The sequence below is a fragment of the Mixophyes fleayi genome, chromosome 2, assembly GCF_038048845.1.
Source record: "Mixophyes fleayi isolate aMixFle1 chromosome 2, aMixFle1.hap1, whole genome shotgun sequence".
NCBI classification, from domain to species: Eukaryota; Metazoa; Chordata; class Amphibia; order Anura; family Limnodynastidae; genus Mixophyes; species Mixophyes fleayi.
Genome location: NC_134403.1, coordinates 174282468 through 174301350, shown reverse-complemented (window position 1 = coordinate 174301350; position 18883 = coordinate 174282468). Strand labels below are relative to the sequence as shown.

The following is an 18883-nucleotide window of genomic DNA, read 5'->3' as shown; positions in this document are numbered from 1 at the left end:
ACATTAAACAAATATTGATAACAATTAGGAACATAACCTGAAGCAAAAGCTTGAATATTGATTTGTTCAAATCAGTCGCTGCCCCATTGGAGTTTCCGATCTAAATGCACCACAGCCGAAGTCTGTTAATGAGCCTGTTACCCGATTGGATGGCCAGAAAGGAATCCCCAATTTAAACCAGGGATCATGTAAATCAGCTTTTACTTGAGCTGAATAAAGTGGAAAGATAGCTTATATATAAGTAAGGTTTTCCATCAGTCAAAGGAGACCGGAAAGTCTGTGTTATACAGCGTCTGATTAGCCCATTGGCTACCTAGGCTGTTGTCTAGTGTGCAAGATTTTGGGGGTGCAAGATTTCGACAGAGACACAAAACTGAATTTCACCATACAAAGCTTCCCGACTGGCACCAATAGGCCTCACGACTGTACCACCATCATTTTAGCCACACCTGTCAGTTTTGGAACCATAATCTCTTGCAAGAGGGCCTCCTCTGCGGCTGCCCACTGCCTGATTCCCTGCAGAGCAAACAATGGGAGCTAGGGACTGGCTGGTGACTCATACAGACTCTTTAAACTTGGTGCCACTGTAAACACCAGTGCCTCTATCTAACTCAACCCCTATTGCTACCTGGTGCTGAAAGCCACACTGGCCACAACACTGTCAAATACACATAAGAGAACCTCCCCTCAGCTCTGAGCACACTCACGGTAAAGCAGAGCAGGGCTGTATGTAGCTCGTATGTCTATCAAGCATATTAGATATAAATGTGGTGTCAGTTTGATGACTACATTGATTTTAACATTTCCTACTAGTAATCTTTGTTTCTACAGTACTGAAGGCAATAAAGAAAAATAAGCATTTGAATAAAAATACAATTTGTAACAGCAATTAATAATTTTATCTGCAGTAAATTTAGAAACATAGGGGCAGATTCAATTACCTAAATATCCCCACGACAGGGGAGGGCTGGCAAATTTTAGCCTGGGGGTCAAGACTTGACTCGGCAGCCCATTAGGAACATTTTAAAGGAAAAAAAATCCAGGTATCCCAGTGACCCAAGCCAAGGTAGCCCACTATGGACTGGCCAGGGAGGCCCCTCAGAGTGATGTGCCTCTGGAATGGCCGCGAGACACCTTGTGTGGATATTTTTTTACTGAAGTAACGCTGATTTCGCTGGTGCCCTATAGATACCCATAGTGAGCAAAAATCTGCAATACTTTTTACCATAATGTTGGTAAAAATGCACATCGGCGATGTTCTTAGGAACTTTGCAGACAATTGAATCTGTTTCAAAAAATGGTTACGGGGAACTTTGCATGCAGTAATAACTGTAAGTGACAAGCAATTTAAATGCAAATTTTGAAGGGTATCTAGAAAGTAAGACTAATATCTAACATACAATTTATACAGGCCTCGCTAGTTCTGTACCACTAAGAGGTCCCTCTATCCCTTCTAATGACTGTTGTGCAGTAATTCTCTAAGCACGATAACTATCACTTGCAAGATATATTGAGCTCTATCACAGTTGCTTTAATTTGACTACCACATATCATACAAATACATTTGAATATTAGATAAATGTATACAATCATGCAGTCCTTGTTAAGCGGCAGTACAAATACAGACCACTTTTTCTCCTTCACAGATCAAACAGGCATTACGGTTGCAAATAGCATTGAGCAATGTCACAGTTCCTTGTATTCCTTAATATTGACTTAACATTGATAAGTCCACACAGTGGCACTTTGCAATCTTACTTTCCGCCAATAAACAGTTACTTTCTCCAGGTGATTTGGTAAAACATGCTACCTTGTCTGTTTTTCCTCCAATTCGACAAGAATGCAGAATATAATTTACACCCACGCTGCTCCCTCTCTTAAGCATACAGTCACTTTAGTAAAAGCTGGCTCATCAACACACAGTTATAGGGCTTTCCCATAGATAGCAACTAATTCCAAAGAATTTGGTGCAAATTTCATCAGTTATAGACTTAGGGCCTGAGTTATTAAGGAGAGCAAAGCATAAAAATGGAGTAACTTTGCACCTGGACAAAACCATGTTGCATTGGAGGGGGAGGTAAATTTAAAATGTGAGGGCAGATTTATAGTTGGGATAGGGCATGTCCTAGATAAACTTTAAATTTCAGTGTAAAAATAAAGCTATCAAGTATTTGTGTGCTACATGAAAAAACAGCCAGTATTTAACTTGTGTGCAAAATAATAAACCAATTTGCACCCCTTGCATTGTAACATGGTTTGTCCCTTGTAACTATATCACAGTTCCGCAAAAAGGGTATTATAATATATTCTTCATGTCTCCCCGCCTGTTCCCAACCTGACTAGCAACAAAAATTCTTAGTCAAGTAGATCAATAACAAGGTAAACATCGGTTACTTTCCATAGTGGCCTCCAGCATCTGTTTCCAAGATGGCTCCTCTTTGCTTAAGTATCTGGTAAGCTCTCCCACTTGTAAAGTTTCTCCACTCTCTGAGAGTATCTCTCTCTCATTAATCCCTCTGTCTCTCAGACCTCTCACACTCCAGTTATTCTCTCTCTAACAGGCTGTAGGGGAATCCCTCAGGATGTCTGTCTCCCTGAGTGCCTTTCAGAATCTCCAGCTGCCGTTTTATAATGTCTCCTTTAGACCCTCCGCTTCCCCACTGCGCGTTGGGAGAGGTATCTAAAGCGCATGTGCGGTCTGCTCTGGTCGCTGGCGCTACAAACCAATAATACATTTGCTTATATCTGTCTAGTGCATGTTAGACAAATAACACAATTGTTTCACTGGTTGCTATAGTTTTAGGTCAGATTTGTACATATGAACAACGTTAGCAAATAACCATTGAAGTTTTATGAAGAAAACTATTGAATACTGTATCTCCAGTTATAAAAAGCTAGAAAAATATTTGCATATATGATTGTGAATGTTTTCAGCAGCTCTTTTATAAAGCATAACCTAAAATCTATAAATTAGGTTTAGCTGTCCATTAAAACTAGATCATATCCTATCATGATGTAAAGGAAGTCTTGTAAATTAACATTAATATAACTGAAATGATTCTTTATGGACAACATATTATTGTTGAACAATGGAACATTTTTTGCATTGCACACTGCAACTCTGTTCAAAACATTGTGTTAATCTTGTTAAACTTTAATAATGAATGACACATGGACCAAAAACTCTTAAATGTTTAAATGCAAACAATTGCTCAACTTGTTTTTCCACACATTTTAAAAACTGCAATCTCTGGGGCTCTTCATTGTCAAAACCTTTTTACACTGACATTCCTGATAGTATTGTACACTAAATTATAACATGCTGATATCCCATGTAGGCCTGGCCTTGAAAATCAGACAGCAGAAATGCTCGGAGCATAGATGGCTGAATACATTAGAAACTATAGTTCTGGGCAGAAGGTTTGGGAACTAAACCAAGAGGCTTGAGAAACAAGAATTGAAAGGGGTTGTCAGATCATATCAGCAGCATTGGCTGCAACATCTAATTTGCCGAGTGCTTTGACAAGGAAATAGTTTTTGAAGTGATTCAGGGATAGCGGAAATTACTCCATTATTCCTCTTCATATGAATATTTAACAATATGTTCCCTTTTCTTAATCTACAACAACTTCTACACTGGTAAATGACCATTCTAATTCCGAGTATTAAAGAAATGCTTGTAAAAATATCTAATTACCATCTGCAACAGCTGCTGAAACAAAATAACAAAATAAAACAGTAATGTATTTAAGTGCCGATCTGCTGTTATTTTAAAATCATTTTGGATTCTTTGAGTTATCATTTAAGGCACATTAGCACAAAAAGACTCATCATGAATTCTCAACCCAGAACATAACATCTGTTTATTCTGCTATCTAAACCTGACTGATATTACGCCTAACTGAAAGAAAGCCATATATTGTTTTAAGCTATGTGCATATGCTCTACTATAGCCACCCTGTTGTGACAGGAACTACAGTATCATTAACTGCACAGGGGTGAGAAAATTATTCTCCTATTCTAACTGCTCATTTTCTGCACATGCTTAAAATGTAAAATATGCACATTGGTGGCTTTGATGCACATACTGTATAATGTTTAGTTATATATAAAGTGCACCTGTCACCTCAATATGACAATGCATAACACTTTGCTTATGTGTCATTGTTTTCTGTGCCATGTACATTTGATGGACTAATCAGCTCTCTTTCTACATCTTCTCTTTCTATTAGTATGACTAGCATTCTACTGCATACTTGCCAACTCTCCCGGAATGTCCGGGAGACTCTCGCATTTTGCAAGAGACTCACGGACTCCCGGGAGAGTGTGGCAATCTCCTGGATCTGCCCACTTCACTAGGAAGTGCCCACTTCCTAGTGAAGTGGGCAGAATTAGGTCCCAAACGCCGAGATTCCTGGTGAATAGCGCCGTTTGGCACCGCCCCCCACTGTCAAATGACGCATTCGCGTCATTACTTCACGGGGGCGCGTCAAAAATTATGCACAATTTTGGAGCTCCGCCCCCCGGCAGGATCCCGGAAACCAACTTTCTAAAGTTGGTAAGTATGTTCTACTGCATGGCAGAACTGAATGGCGTCCCTCCCATCCTTTATATAAATTGTAATAAACATATATAAATTGTGTGCGATTTAAAAGATGTATATTATTAGCATCTTAAAACATTGCTACTGCTGCTACCAAGGTAAATACCACTAATTTGGAAATTATTTTTTTTTATTTTTGTAACTGATGCCCTTCAGAATGTATTACCAGATACAGCTGGTGAAGGTTGCTTGAGAAAGTCAGCATCCATGCTACACATCAAGCTCTCTCCTGAATGTCCAGTTGACTGTAGAAGAGAGTTTGTTTCCTTTTGAGCCGTGTAGCATGAATGCTTCTTTACTTGGTTAACCTGGTACATCTCCAACAGTGGCAGGGGACAACTGCACACTGTGTCAAAGTTTTCCTGTACACTTAATTTGCAAGTACAATATGATACATATTTACTAATAAACCTGGAAAAATGCTTGATATATATTTTTTTACCCTTATAGAGCACACCTGATTGAAATAGGACCATTTTGGTACTCTACATGGGACATCTGGGTAACCAGCCAACTTCCATCCACTAACCACTATTATGTTGACACGCATGAGACATCACCAATAGCCATGAAAATCCATGCCCTGAAACTTATCCATTTTTTTATTTCATCAACATATACTGCCAAAGACTAGCTAAAAGAAAGCCCACTTAAACACTACTAGAAATTTGAACAAACAAATATATTATTTCTAGCAATCATTAATACACACACCACCATGTTGTACTATCTCCTCAAAATTCATAATGATCTTGAAAATTCTTCAGGAATATTGTATCTAGAACCAAGACTGTCACATCAAATCATTAACAGTATATTGATTAACATTATTTACAGGACACAACAAATGTATTGAACAAACTATTTAAAATGTGTTGCCAAACTTACTATGCATGTTATGTTAAATCTTTGTACAGATGCATTGGACACATTGCCGGTTGTATGCATATGGAACCAAATCTATCATGAAGAAAAAATCAACCTTCTCATTACAAGTATGAAATATGTATCAAAACACAATTATTTTTAGTAAGAAGGCAATAATTTTATCAAATTCAAAGCACAGCAATGGGAACTGTATTTGCACTCAGCTATGTAAACCTTTTCATGTTAAAGTGAAAACAACTCAAGATCTGGTCTAACAAAAAGTTTAGTCAAGATTTATCTTTTTGTGTCAATATTTCTGTCACTAACAAGCTCCCAGTTGCCGTGACTTTGGGGGTGTTTGCTGTATGAGGTCACATGATTCCAGCTTGCGGTCTCTCTCTACCTATCACACAGGTGATAGACCTACTGAATCATCCCAAACCGCGCTCACACTTCACACACTTCAGGTTTGCCACCACCTATTGAATACGGGCAATAGGACCCCAATATACTGTCCCACACTGGTACACAAGGCTTCTAGCTGCTCACAGACTAGCAAGAACCACACCAGCAAGCAAAGGGTTAACTTTTCACACCTCCATACTGTTACACAAATGTAAATGGAAGCGCACACAGCTTGTTAATCAAATGTATCAACAAATCACACACTGGCATTCGAAGGGTTAACTTGGCTGAGTTATTTCTTCTTAACAGGCTAATGGATTTGTTAGTGTATCAAGGACATAACATATTAAATTATAGATTTAATATAAAAAAGTGCAGGGCATACAGATATAAAAAAAATAATTAATAAACAATAAATAGATTGAGATAACATACACAAGCAAAAAATTTAAACTAAAAGGGGTTACATTAAGAATGGCACTTACGTGAATTGCCTTTTTCTGGTCAAGGGAAATTGGCTGGGAAGATGGATAGCTTATCAATGTGAATTGATTTCCCAAAAAGTCTGACTCTTTGCTATAACTGGTCTCAACCTTTTAAAGACACTTACACACCTCTTTCTACCCCCAGGGGGTTGTGGCCCGTGACACTTTTGCATGTTGCTTGATTTACTAACCAATTCTACTATGTGATCTAACTTTTCTGTAGAGCATCATATTGATCCAATTTTTTCATTAATAAATCCCCTATGACTCTGTCCATCTTTTGATACCAAGCATGATGAAATTTTGATAGGCCTTCAAAATGCTGCCCTGGGCTGCAAGGATGTCCAGCTGTGACCAGCCTCACAAAGTCTTTTCAGGAGTCCAAAACTAACTTTTGTCAACATATATCTCACAGCAAAAGCCCTTTGAAGCTGCCATAGGTGACACTCCTATCTTCTCACACTGAGAATTTACATCAGACTTTCTGTCCTAACATTTTACAACTTAGTAGCAAACTTATCAATGGATTCAATTGAAATAACATATTTACACTGCAGTTATTTTTCATTTCTTATAAACATCTGTAAGTTCCTTATGTTCACGACATTATCAACAACTTTTTTTTATATAGAAAGGTTGAGTACCAAATTTTGTTTTTCCTTCAACATATCAACTCTAACGCAGTCAATTTACAATTTACAGTTGAAGCAAGTAAAGAGATGATTCACTTCCTCGATCTAAAAATCTTAATTTACAATAACAACATTCTAACAAGAAAATATGTGAAGAAACTGGAGTGTAATCTCACGACAATTAGGATAAATTGTTGTAATATTTCTGCATATGAACAACAGGTATGTACTGGAAAAAATTCTAGAATTCAATTATATACTAAAAGGATAAATAGGTATTTAAAAAAATGTAACCACTGTTAAACTACAAAACAAAAGATGAAAATAAACAAGAACAAGTTTTATTTTTTATTCAACATAGTAAATCTGCCAAGAGTTCATCTCTAGCTTTCTTCCAACTCGCCAAATCTGAAGTATCCAGACTAAAAATGCAAATGAAATTGGAGTTCTTTCACTGCAATAGATGTGTATATTACCATTTTTAAATATATTTTGTTATTACTTTAATCTTTCTACTTCCAATTAAAATGTATATTTGTTTTAGTTTTTAGATAACTATTTATATTGTTTTAAACTTTTCTGTTTACTTTTTCTCCCCCTTTTTCTTTTTAATAACCAAGCCAAAATCATTTTTCATTACTGCTCCCAAAATTCTAATATTTAATATTTAAACTCTGCTACAGTCCCTTCTGTGTTCCACTGTGCATTAAAACTAAATCAGTATACCAGGCACAGTCTATCAGCTGGAACTGAATAGTTCTGAGACCAGGCTTCACACTATACATGCTTTCTGAACTTCGTGAGTCAGATGAACCACTACTGCACAGACTTAAGGAATCAAAATGGTAGACAAATACAAAGAATTGGGGCACATGTACTGTATGTACCTCACTGTTAATATCTTTTTAATCTATGGTTTTCAATGGACCATATGTTCAGGGGAGGGTTGGCAAATTTTAGCCCGGGGGGCAAGACTTATTCAACAGCATATTTTCAATGGAAAAAATTGCAGGTGGCCCAGTGACCCAAGCCAAGGTAGCCCACTATGGGACGGGCTGGGTTGCAGATGCCCCAATGCCCCCCAGCCCAGCCCAGCCTGCATATGTTTCATTGTATTGAAATAAATAATATTAAGCTAAACCACCTGGATGTTTATTCAATTATTAGTGTAAAGAAAGGTGCTTAAGACAAATAATATTACACTATAAAAGTAGTTATATAATATATTTAATTAATTATTATTATTATTAATAATAATAATAATAATAATAATAATAATAATAATAATTAATTATTTTTATATTTTGTTGTTATTTTTACAAGTGAAAATATGTATTGGTTTTAAAATGACCATACACTTTTAATTGCACATGTTTTCTTTTGCTGTGTATTATTTTGTTAAAAAAAGACTCAGGATCACCCCAACTCAGGAGAAAGCTGAATCTTTGGTCTTTTATTTGCTACCTGTTTCAGACAAGGTGATTCTAGGATCTTGAGAGCTCTAATTATGTCCAGTAAGTTACTAATTATTGAGACTTTTTGGTTGATTTAAATATTATCTAATCTGCTATGCATATAATCTATTTTCAAGAGATTTAAATATTATTATTATTATTATTATTATTATTATTATTATTATTATTTATATGTTAGGCACCACAAGATTTCCGCAGCGCCGTACACAGTACAAACAGTAGACTATACAGGGTGAAACAGTACAGAACAATAAACAAAAATACCAATAATTCAGAAACTCCAGGCAGGCTGCTGCAATAAGCATGGAGCAGAAGAACAGGTGAGGAGACAGGAGGGAAGAGGGCCCCGCTCATGTGAGCTTACATCCTAAAGGAGGGTAGACAGAACCAGGCACAAGGGGAGCCAGAAGAGAGAAGAGAGAGCGAGTGGAGGAGGTGAGGTGGTTAAGTAGATGGTTGGTAGGCTTTGCGAAAGAGGTGAGTTTTCAGTGCACGTTTGAAGCAGCACAGAGTAGGAGAGAGACGGATGGAGCGAGGGAGGTCGTTCCAGTGAAGGGGGGCTGCATGGGAAAAGTCTTGGATTCTGGAGTGTGAAGAAGTGATAAGAGAGGAGGAGAGGCAGCGATCATTGGCCGAGCGCAGGGAGCGGGCAGGAGTGTGTATGGAGAGGAGGTTAGAGATGTAGGGGGCAGTAGAGTGGGAGAGAGCCTTGTATGTGGTGGTGAGGAGTTTGAAGAGGATTCTATAGGGGAAGGGAAGCCTGTGTAGGGCGAGGCAGAGAGGGGAGGCAGAGGAGGAGCGGCGTGAGAGGAAGATGAGTCTTGCAGCCGCGTTGAGTATAGAGTGGAGGGGGGAGAGATGGGATTGGGGGAGGCCAGTGAGGAGAAGGTTGCAATAATCCAGGCGGGATATGATGAGTGCGTGGATGATGGTTTTGGTGGCATCCTGAGAGAGGAAGGGATGGATGCGGGCAATGTTGCATAGTTGGAAGCGACAGGACTGGGCAAGGGAAAGAATGTGGGGGGCAAAAGAGAGAGAGGAGTCAAGTGTGACACCTAGGCAGCGGAGTTGGGTGACAGAGGAGATAGTGGTGTTGTTTATGACAATAGAGAGGTCGTGATGGGATGGGAGTCTGGGCGGAGGAAAGACAATGAGTTCAGTTTTGGAGATATTGATTTTAAGAAAACGCGCAGACATCCAGGAGGAGATGGCGGAGAGGCAGTCAGATACCCGAGAGAGGAGGGTGGAGGAAAGATCAGGAGAAGAGATGTAGAGTTGAATGTCATCGGCATACAGGTGATACTGAAGACCAAAGGAGGAGATTAGAGCACCAAGTAAGGAAGTATAGAGCGAGAAGAGTAAAGGGCCGAGAACAGAGCCCTGCGGGACTCCTACAGGGAGAGGGTAGGGGGAGGAGGAAGAACCAGACGTGGATACAGAGAAGGAGCGGTTAGCAAGGTATGAGGTGAACCAGGCAAGGACAGAACCAGAGAGGCCAAGAGACAGAAGGGTTTGCAGCAGGAGGTGGTCCACGGTGTCAAAGGCTGCGGAGAGGTCAAGGAGAATAAGTAGGGAGAAGTGACCCTTGGATTTGGCCGATAGGAGATCATTAGTAACCTTGCCCAGGGCAGTTTCAGTGGAGTGGAGGGGACGGTAGCCAGATTGGAGAGGGTCAAGGAGGGAATAGTCGGAGAGGTGTCTGGCGAGGCGGCTGCAGACAATCTGCTCGAGTAATTTGGAGGCATAGGGGAGTAGTGAGATAGGGCGATAGTTAGCAAGAGAGGTGGGGTCGAGATTGGGTTTTTTGAGGATAGGAGAGATAAGAGCGTGTTTAAAAGAGGAGGGGACTGTACCAGAGGAAAGAGATAAGTTGAAGAGGTGAGCGAGATAAGAACAGGCAGTGGGAGAGAGAGAGCGAAGGAGGTGAGAGGGGATGGGGTCGAGAGGACAGGTAGAGGGTGGGGAGGAGAGAATAAGGGAGCGGACTTCTTCACCTGTAGTGGGGCAAAAGGAGTACCAGAGTTGGTTGTTGGGGGGAGGTGAGGCAATGAGTGTGGCGGGGGAAGGGGAGGAGGATATGTTCAGTCTGATGGCCTCAATTTTGGACGAGAAAAATGTGGCGAAGTCAGAAGCGGTGAGGGAAGACGGGACAGAGGTGGGGGAGAGAGTAGGGAGTTAAACGTGGCAAAGAGGCGGCGAGGATGGGAGGACTGAGAAGAAATGATGGACTTGAAGAAGGTTTGTTTAGCGAGGGAGAGGGCAGAGCAGAAAGAGGAAGAGGATGAATTTAAAGTGAAGGAAGTCAGCTAGGGAACGAGATTTTCTCCAGAGGCGTTCGGCAGTGCGAGAGCACTTTTGGAGGAAGCGGGTGAGTTTGGAGTGCCATGGTTGGGGAATAAGCCGGCGTCTGCGGATAGAGGAGGCCGGGGCAACTGCATCAAGGGCAGTAGTGAGGGAGAGGTTGTAGAGAGAGGACGCCTGGTCAGGACAGGCCAGGGAGGGAAGGGGTGATAGGAGAGTTTCAATAGAGGAGGAGAAAGAGGTAGGGTCGATAGCATCAAGGTTGCGCCTAGTGAGGGTAGCTTTAGGCGGGGCGGGAGAAGGGGAGGAGGAGAGAGTGAAGGAGAGGAGATGGTGGTCAGAGAGTGGGAAGGGAGAGTTGGAGAAGTCAGAGAGATCACAGAGATGAGAGAAGACAAGGTCAAGGGAATGACCAAGACAGTGGGTGGGGGAGGAGATCCAATGAGTAAGGCCTAGGGAGGAGGAAAGGGCGAGAAGTTTGATGGTGGCGGGGTCAGAACAGTTGTCGATGGGGATATTAAAGTCGCCAAGTATGATGGAGGGGAGGTCAGAGGAAAGGTAGTGGGAGAGCCAGGCGGCGAAGTTGTCGAGGAAAAGGGAGGTGGGGCCAGGGGGGCGGTAGATGACGGAGACACGGAGGTGGATAGGGGAGAAGAGACGTATGGAGTGAACTTCAAAGGAGGAGAAGGAGAGGGAAGGTAAGGTGGGAATGACCCAAAAAGTGCAGTTAGGAGACAGGAGGAGGCCCACTCCACCTCCTGGATGCTCGTCCGGTCTGGTGGAGTGGGTGAAGGAGAGGCCCCCGTAGGAGAGAGCAGCAGGTGAGGCAGTGTCAGAAGAAGTGAGCCAGGTTTCAGTGATGGCAAGAAGATTTAGAGAGTTGGAGATAAAGAGGTCATGGATGGAGGATAGTTTGTTTCGGATGGACCTGGAGTTCCAGAGGGCACATGAGAAAGGGAGGGAGGGAACAGGGGAGATGCGGATGAGATTGTCTTGGTTGATGGAGCAAGGGGGTGGGTGGGAGGTGGGGAAGTGAGAATTGGGCCAGAGAAGGGGGCTAGGGGAGAGGATAGGGATAGGAAAGGAGCGGGGAGGCATGGTGCAGGGCAGGAACAAAGGCTGTGGCAAAAACAATATGAGATGCAGCAAAATTAGAAACTCTGTAAAGATTTAAAATACAGTGCGGATAAAATGAGTGAAATGAAATGCACATAAAATTTAAATGAATTGCAAGTGAAATTAACCTAGAATACAAACAATGAGATAAAATAGTACAAAACAACACGATAAAGTGTTGAGTGATAAAGTGAAATAAGATCATGTTTTATTCTCTTACAGTGAAGCAGCTGCAAGGGGCTTTCGGTTAACCTTTACATTTATTTAGCAGCATGTACTCATTTCAAAAATACAACCAATAAAGACATGATAAGAGCAAGATAAGAGGATTGCAGGCAATTATTATCACAAAATTACTCAAGCACTGTTTGAAATGCTGTCAATATTATTTCAGTTTCCTTTTCATAACTACAGTCTACAGAACATAAGATATAGCAGAACAGATAATCTTTGGAAGACAATGGAATTTTGAAATGGTGCATAGACGAAAAAAATGTATTCACATGCAGCGTCGGACTGGCCCAGCGGGCTACTGGTAAAATCACTGGTAGGCCCGGCTACCTTACGGCCACACCCAATTTTAGATGTGGGCGGAGCTTACCTGGAGGCCCGTTGTCCACATCAGGGTACCCGCAGTCCTCTCCGGCGTATATTTATATATATATATAATGTGTGTGTGTGTATATATATCTATATATCTATATCTATCTATATATATATATATATATATATATATATATATATATGTGTGTGTGTGTGTGTGTGTGTGTGAATTGAGAGCACTATTGCAGGTATAATATGAATTGGGGACACTTGCATGGCATAACATTGGGGCACTACTGTGTCGCATAACATTGGATCACTACTGTGTGGCATAACAATGGGGCACTGTGTGTCATAACATTGTTTTGGGGGCACTACTATGTGGCATAGGGGCTGCCTATCTATACCAAACTATAGGGGGGCTGCCTATGCTAAACTATAGTGAGGGGGGCTGCCTATGCTAAATTATAGTGAGGGGGGGCTGCACAGAGAACACTATAGGGAGGGGGTGATGGGACCTTTAATGATGAGTTGGATTGGGTCTATAATTGAATGTGGGGCTGAGTGTGGGGAGGGGGGCTATCTATTAAATGTGAATATTCATTATTTAATGCTAGGAATGGTCGTGGGAAATGGATGTATTAAACGTAAAGGCTAATAATTTATTGCTGGGACTGTTTGGAGGATGGGTAATAGGTTTATTTATTAAATGGGAATACTATTAATTTAATGTTGGGGTTGGTTGGAGGGGAATAGATCTATTCATCAAATGTGAGCACTATTACTTTAATGTTGAGGCTGGAGAGAGGCCTAATTATTAAATGTGGGTGCTGTTGATTTAATGGCAGGGATGGTTGACATTTCTAAATGTACCCATTATTTTTTCCAAATAGGGCCCTCAACATTCCAGGATCCAGACAAGCCGCAACTAAAAAAAACCAGCAGCCACAGGTGGTAAAAGTGACAAGAACAGGTAGGACAGTCTGTCAAAGGATCTGAGTCTAGTGCAGGCTTGGCTAACCTGTGGTACTCCATGTGTTGTGAAACTATAAGTGCCAGCATACCCTTCCAGCAATAAGCTGCTATATATTGGCAAAGCATGCTGGGGCTTGTAGTTTCCCAACAGCTGGAGTGCCACAGGTTAGCCAATCCTGGTCTAGTGGGACAATCATGATTTTCGGTGACTGTTCTGCCCAATCTAAGGGGCAGGTCAAGACTGTGTATTCTTTATACACACACTGCATTCTTTATATACTACACTAAGGTGCTAGCTGTCCTTCGTGGACTGACCACTCCCCCTCTAGTGTCTGGTCCCACCTCTATGATGACTGACCACACCCCCTCTGGTGGGCCCCTAGTATTGAATTCCCCCGGTGGGCCCTTCATGCCCTAGTCCGACACTGTTCACATGTGTTGTGTTTTTAAATTGTATTGTAAAATGCTTTAATTCTGAAAATATCATTTAGCTAATGATGCACAAAGATGGACAAATACTTACTTACTTGGAACTAATGATGGTTTACTCAAAATGTGATCTGTGTTATCCAAATGCTTAAATTTACTTCTATATAATATCAGAAGGACTTAAATGGTGAAACTTAATTCAGTCAACCTCAAAAACTTGTCTTAAACTAACATCAAACATTATTTTAAACAATAGACAGATAATGTTACATTTATTTTAAATATTTAAAATATTTAAAGCAACAATACATATTGTTGGGTATCTCTATGTTTTATATACAGTATATAACAGATGTCATGTTTTCACACTCTGCTATGCAATGCTTCTCTATATAAACTATACTGGTGTTATATTTAAATGCTTCACTTACACTAAATATAACATTCTGCCATGGCTTGGAAACCATCAATGCCTGCTTCTTTGCTTTTAACATTTTGTATGTATTCTTGCTATTCCAGCCTCAGATCTGTCTGTTTTTCTTTGTTCTGCCTGTGTCCTGTTTATTGTGTCCTGTTTTCATTTGACTCCTGGTATTGACCGATGTCTGTCTAACAATTCTTCCCTTGGTTACTACATCTACCTTGCTATGACTATAAATCATAATCCCCCTCTGCAGACTCTTCCAACCTACCCATTCTTATTATTTTATGTCTCATTATGTTAATTCTTGCCCAAGGATTCCTTTCTTCCTCAGTTACTGATCCATCATTCTCTGCTGATAAGTACACTATGTGATATATGAGTCATGGAAAAAGTATACAACTCACTGGAATGTCTACCTCAAGCAGTAATGACCTGATGGATAGTATTCATAACAACATATACATTACATATGTCATATATCCAAGCATTGTGTGTGTCAATGTATCAACAAACTGTGCATCCAAGTTGGAGTTGTCCCAGATGGTTGTGAACTAGAAAACAGCAACCAATGTCCAGAATTGTTGACACTCTATTACACCTAGATGACAATTCCAGAACTTTGGTAGAAAAAGTATGGGACCAGAAGTAAACTCTTCTCAGTCTGTGCTTCCTCCCAATGTCCCAATTTAGGTGGCACAGTGCCAATTTGAGGGCTTTGTTCCATCGTCTCGACTACAGACACCTTTATCCCATGGGCTGTGAAGTTGGGAGTATGCCTCGTCCAATGCTGCTCTCAAAATTATATATTAATATGCCACACAAAATGAATGGAGAAAGAGGGCAGGCTCCATTCCTGAGGCCCCTTTGTGTCTTCTCTTCTGGTGTCCCAGTCAGATATCAGGCAGTTGCAAAAGTAAATACAAAAGTGTGTTATTCTGCAGTGTGTCTTTCTCACTAGCAGGAGAAAGAGGCAGGAAGCCAATAAAGAGAGAGACATCTGTGTTCCTTCTATTTTAGACAAGCTTGGTTACAATTGTTGTACCTGTGGGTTAGACAGCAGGTCCCCCACACAGGGAGGGGAAATATTGCTAATTAGAGCCAGACATTATAGGATCTAATTTGTTTATTAGTCATTTTATTGATACATTATTATTTTCTAGTGTAACAAAACTAGACAAGGCTAGTTACTCCCTATTTTGGACTTTTGGTGTAATTTTCCACCAGCTGCTGAGTAAGGTGCTACAGTCAGCACCAGGGGACAGTAACTGCTACCTATTAAATTGCATTAATATAAATAAATATATATATATATATATATATATATATATATATATATATATATATATATATACATATATATGTCATCAAAGCATAATGCCAAACATTTAAAACCACAAAATCCTTCCGTTCAAATACCTCTCAAAAAAACCCAATTTGGGTAAAACTCGACCCACTTTTGGTTAAGCCTCATCTCTTTTGCACAAATCAGATTGCAAGGTATAATCAAGGTAGAATGGCCTACTATTTGCAAATTGTGTACTGCAAATTTATATGCACTGGGTAATGTTGTCTTTCATATAAATCCAAATGGCTTTGTCAAGAGAAGAAATGCCAAGTTAGAAATGTTCAGTTGTACTGGCCAGCTATATGTTTTATAAGGTTTACAATATTCCGTTCTTCTGCACTAAAAGTATTCAGTAGTGTAGTTAGTAGTTAGTGCTAAGTATAATGTCATAACAGTTATACAAAGGTACAATACTACTTAGTATGAAAAATTCCTAGCAATGTAAAATGATATAAATGCATTAATATTGCTGTGGGCATTCACTTTGAGAGACGTCTATTTTATGTGGAGCCCAATAATAACGACTTATTGTGATTAAATGTGTTTGTACATGGGAAGGAGCGATGACTCCTGAATGTGTCACCCATGATGGCATCATCGCGGTGCAGTGTGAATTTGCATGTCTTTAAATGCAAACTGCACATGTGCTGACTGGCACATTACTGGCTAATTACATGATGGTCACTGAGTTTTCAGACATAACTGTACTTGTGCAGTACTAATAGCTCTATAAGGGGCTGCAAAGCTGTGCACATCTGATTCTCTTAACAAACTTGTTTTCTGGTGTAAGAAGTGGGAGCTGCTTAGGCCATTGCTTAATTAATATCCCTTAAGAGATCCAGTGCTGGAACTCCACCTACCTTTGGGGTGAGCTGTGAAAAACAGACACACAGGCAATCTGGCTCTTTTCTCTGAGATGGGAGTCACTAAAGAACCTCTCTCCAAATTTCCTGCTATATCACACGGAGTTACAAAAATGGAATGTCAAAATAAGGCTGAGTAGATAAAACTGTAATTTATGTAACATAGGTAATTGTGTTGTGAGTGTTTAGTTGATTTGTATGTGATATTGTTTGTGTACTAAGTGATTAGAATGACTGTAAGGGAAGTTAGTTTGTAACATGGTACTTGGAGTGCAAGGGACTGAATATTGAGAAATTGATTGTTACATAGTAAGTGATAAGATTGTATGGGAAATGACTTAGGAAAGATAGTATTGATATTGGAAATTGTTACTAAGAAAGTGAAATAGTTGAGGTATTGCAGTTTAAGGGCCAGAGCCAGATTTAGACCTCATGGGGCCCTAGGCAAGATACTGGTTTGGGGCCCCCTCCCTGAAAAAATCCTTAGCACTATAGTTTTTAGCATAACATATACCCCTATTCAGGGGCTGGCTGGCAGACTTTAGCCCAGGGGGGCAAGCACATAGCACTGGCCCATAAGTAGCGGCCCATTTTTAAAGGTTGGTCTCACCGCCGGCCCTGGGAGGGCCCTCTGGGGACCGCTGTGCCCTAGGCAATTGCCTAGGTTGCCTAGTGGTAAATCTGGCCCTGTTAAGGGCTTGAGGTTACTAGAAGTTTGAATGTGCCTATAATGGAGTTTGTATATAGATCTTTCTCTCCTTTTGTTAGATAAAGAAGTTTTGTACTAAAACAGTGGTCACCTCCAATTAGGCATATGTGCAAGGAAGTCTGATAACAGGAAGTGCTAACAAAGTTTTGTGATGAAGTGTCATGCCTGCTCTGGCCAAAGGCCCAGCAGGGGGACGTTACTGTGTGGCCTTTTGCCCAGAGTGAATTTCATAGATAAGTGTAAATTTTGTTAGCCTTGAAATACAGGTAAATCCATGTTTGCGTAAATAGAGTATATCCTGATGCTAAAAATAGCATGTGTCTGAAACGTATAAATGCACTGAAATGTGTTCTTCTGATTCTCATCTGACCTGATCACACTGGTATCTTCCACCAGTGTGTGAGAGCAAATAAAAATCTTGCTTCAAAGACCTGCTTGGAAACATCTTCAATATCACTGTATTCCTGTGATCTACAGATTAGACCCTAAATCTAATCCGTTCTCCGGCTGTCTCTTCGGTTTGGACCCAAACGTTTCCAGTACCACCGCTCTGCCTGCTACCCAGCAGCCCTGGTCAGTGTGATCCGTCCATTCTGTCACAAGAATGTTTAGCTTCAGCTTCCAATTTGCTCTACTTTATCTTTATTCCTCGTTATCCTTATTCTTTAGTCCTTGCCATAGCATAAGCTATTGTTTCATAAATTATCCAAGCTATTATTTAGATGTGCATACCATACATTTTAAATACAGCATCTATCAGTGTCACATAATCACTATGGTTTAAGAAAATAATGTTGTTTTATTAAATAATGTGAGATATTTAATGTGAAGCATGTAATGCAAATCAATTTTCATGATATGGTAAGTGACAGTGCTGCTCCAACCAATGAACTGTGGCTTGTGCTTGGTCACCTCTGGCACAAGATGTAAACAGATCGATTTTATTTTCATGGATCAACATAATGGTTAAGTTAAATAGACACAAATCTCTTGAAACCAGAGGGTTTGAGTGTCATTGAAAACTGCATATAACATAGAGATGAATGCCTTTTATTACAGAACCAAAGATTAAGTATCTGTCACTGTAAATGATTTCACTTAAAGTGGATAGCCACTACAACATCTTTATTGCAGCTGCTAGATGACACTGACATCATTTGATTTCTGAGGCCAATTTTCCTACTAAGATTGCCAAGGCACTATATCTCTATGTCTATGTATATATATATATATATGTATATATATATATATATATATATATATATATATATATATATATTATATATATACTATATTTATATATATATATGTATATATACATATATATATGCAATATCTAATATTTGTAATGGAGCATATCTACTGTTCATATGTAGCATCTGTTTCCTGATTCTTTTATATTGTTTCTCTCACACGTTAAAATTAATTAACGTTACAATTAATTAATTACACATATTAAGTATGTATAGGTTCTTCCATCAATTTTATGCTTAGAACTAATTAAAGCTTCGGAATGGTTGAACGATGGACTTGTGTCTTATTCCATCTTACGAACTATGGGCCGTATCAATTAAGGATCTTAACTTGAGAAACTTCTTATTTCAGTCTCCTGGACAAAACCATGTTACAATGCAAGGGGTGCAAATTAGTATTCTGTTTTGCACATAAGTTAAATACTGACTGTTTTTTCATGTAGCACACAAATACTTGA

General features: G+C 39.9%; 1 protein-coding gene across 4 annotated transcripts in view; it reads right to left on the bottom strand.

The window, feature by feature from the left end:
- The window catches only part of AUTS2 (activator of transcription and developmental regulator AUTS2), a 1332985-nt gene that overhangs the window by 984313 nt on the left and 329789 nt on the right, over positions 1 to 18883 (bottom strand). The window lies entirely within an intron of this gene.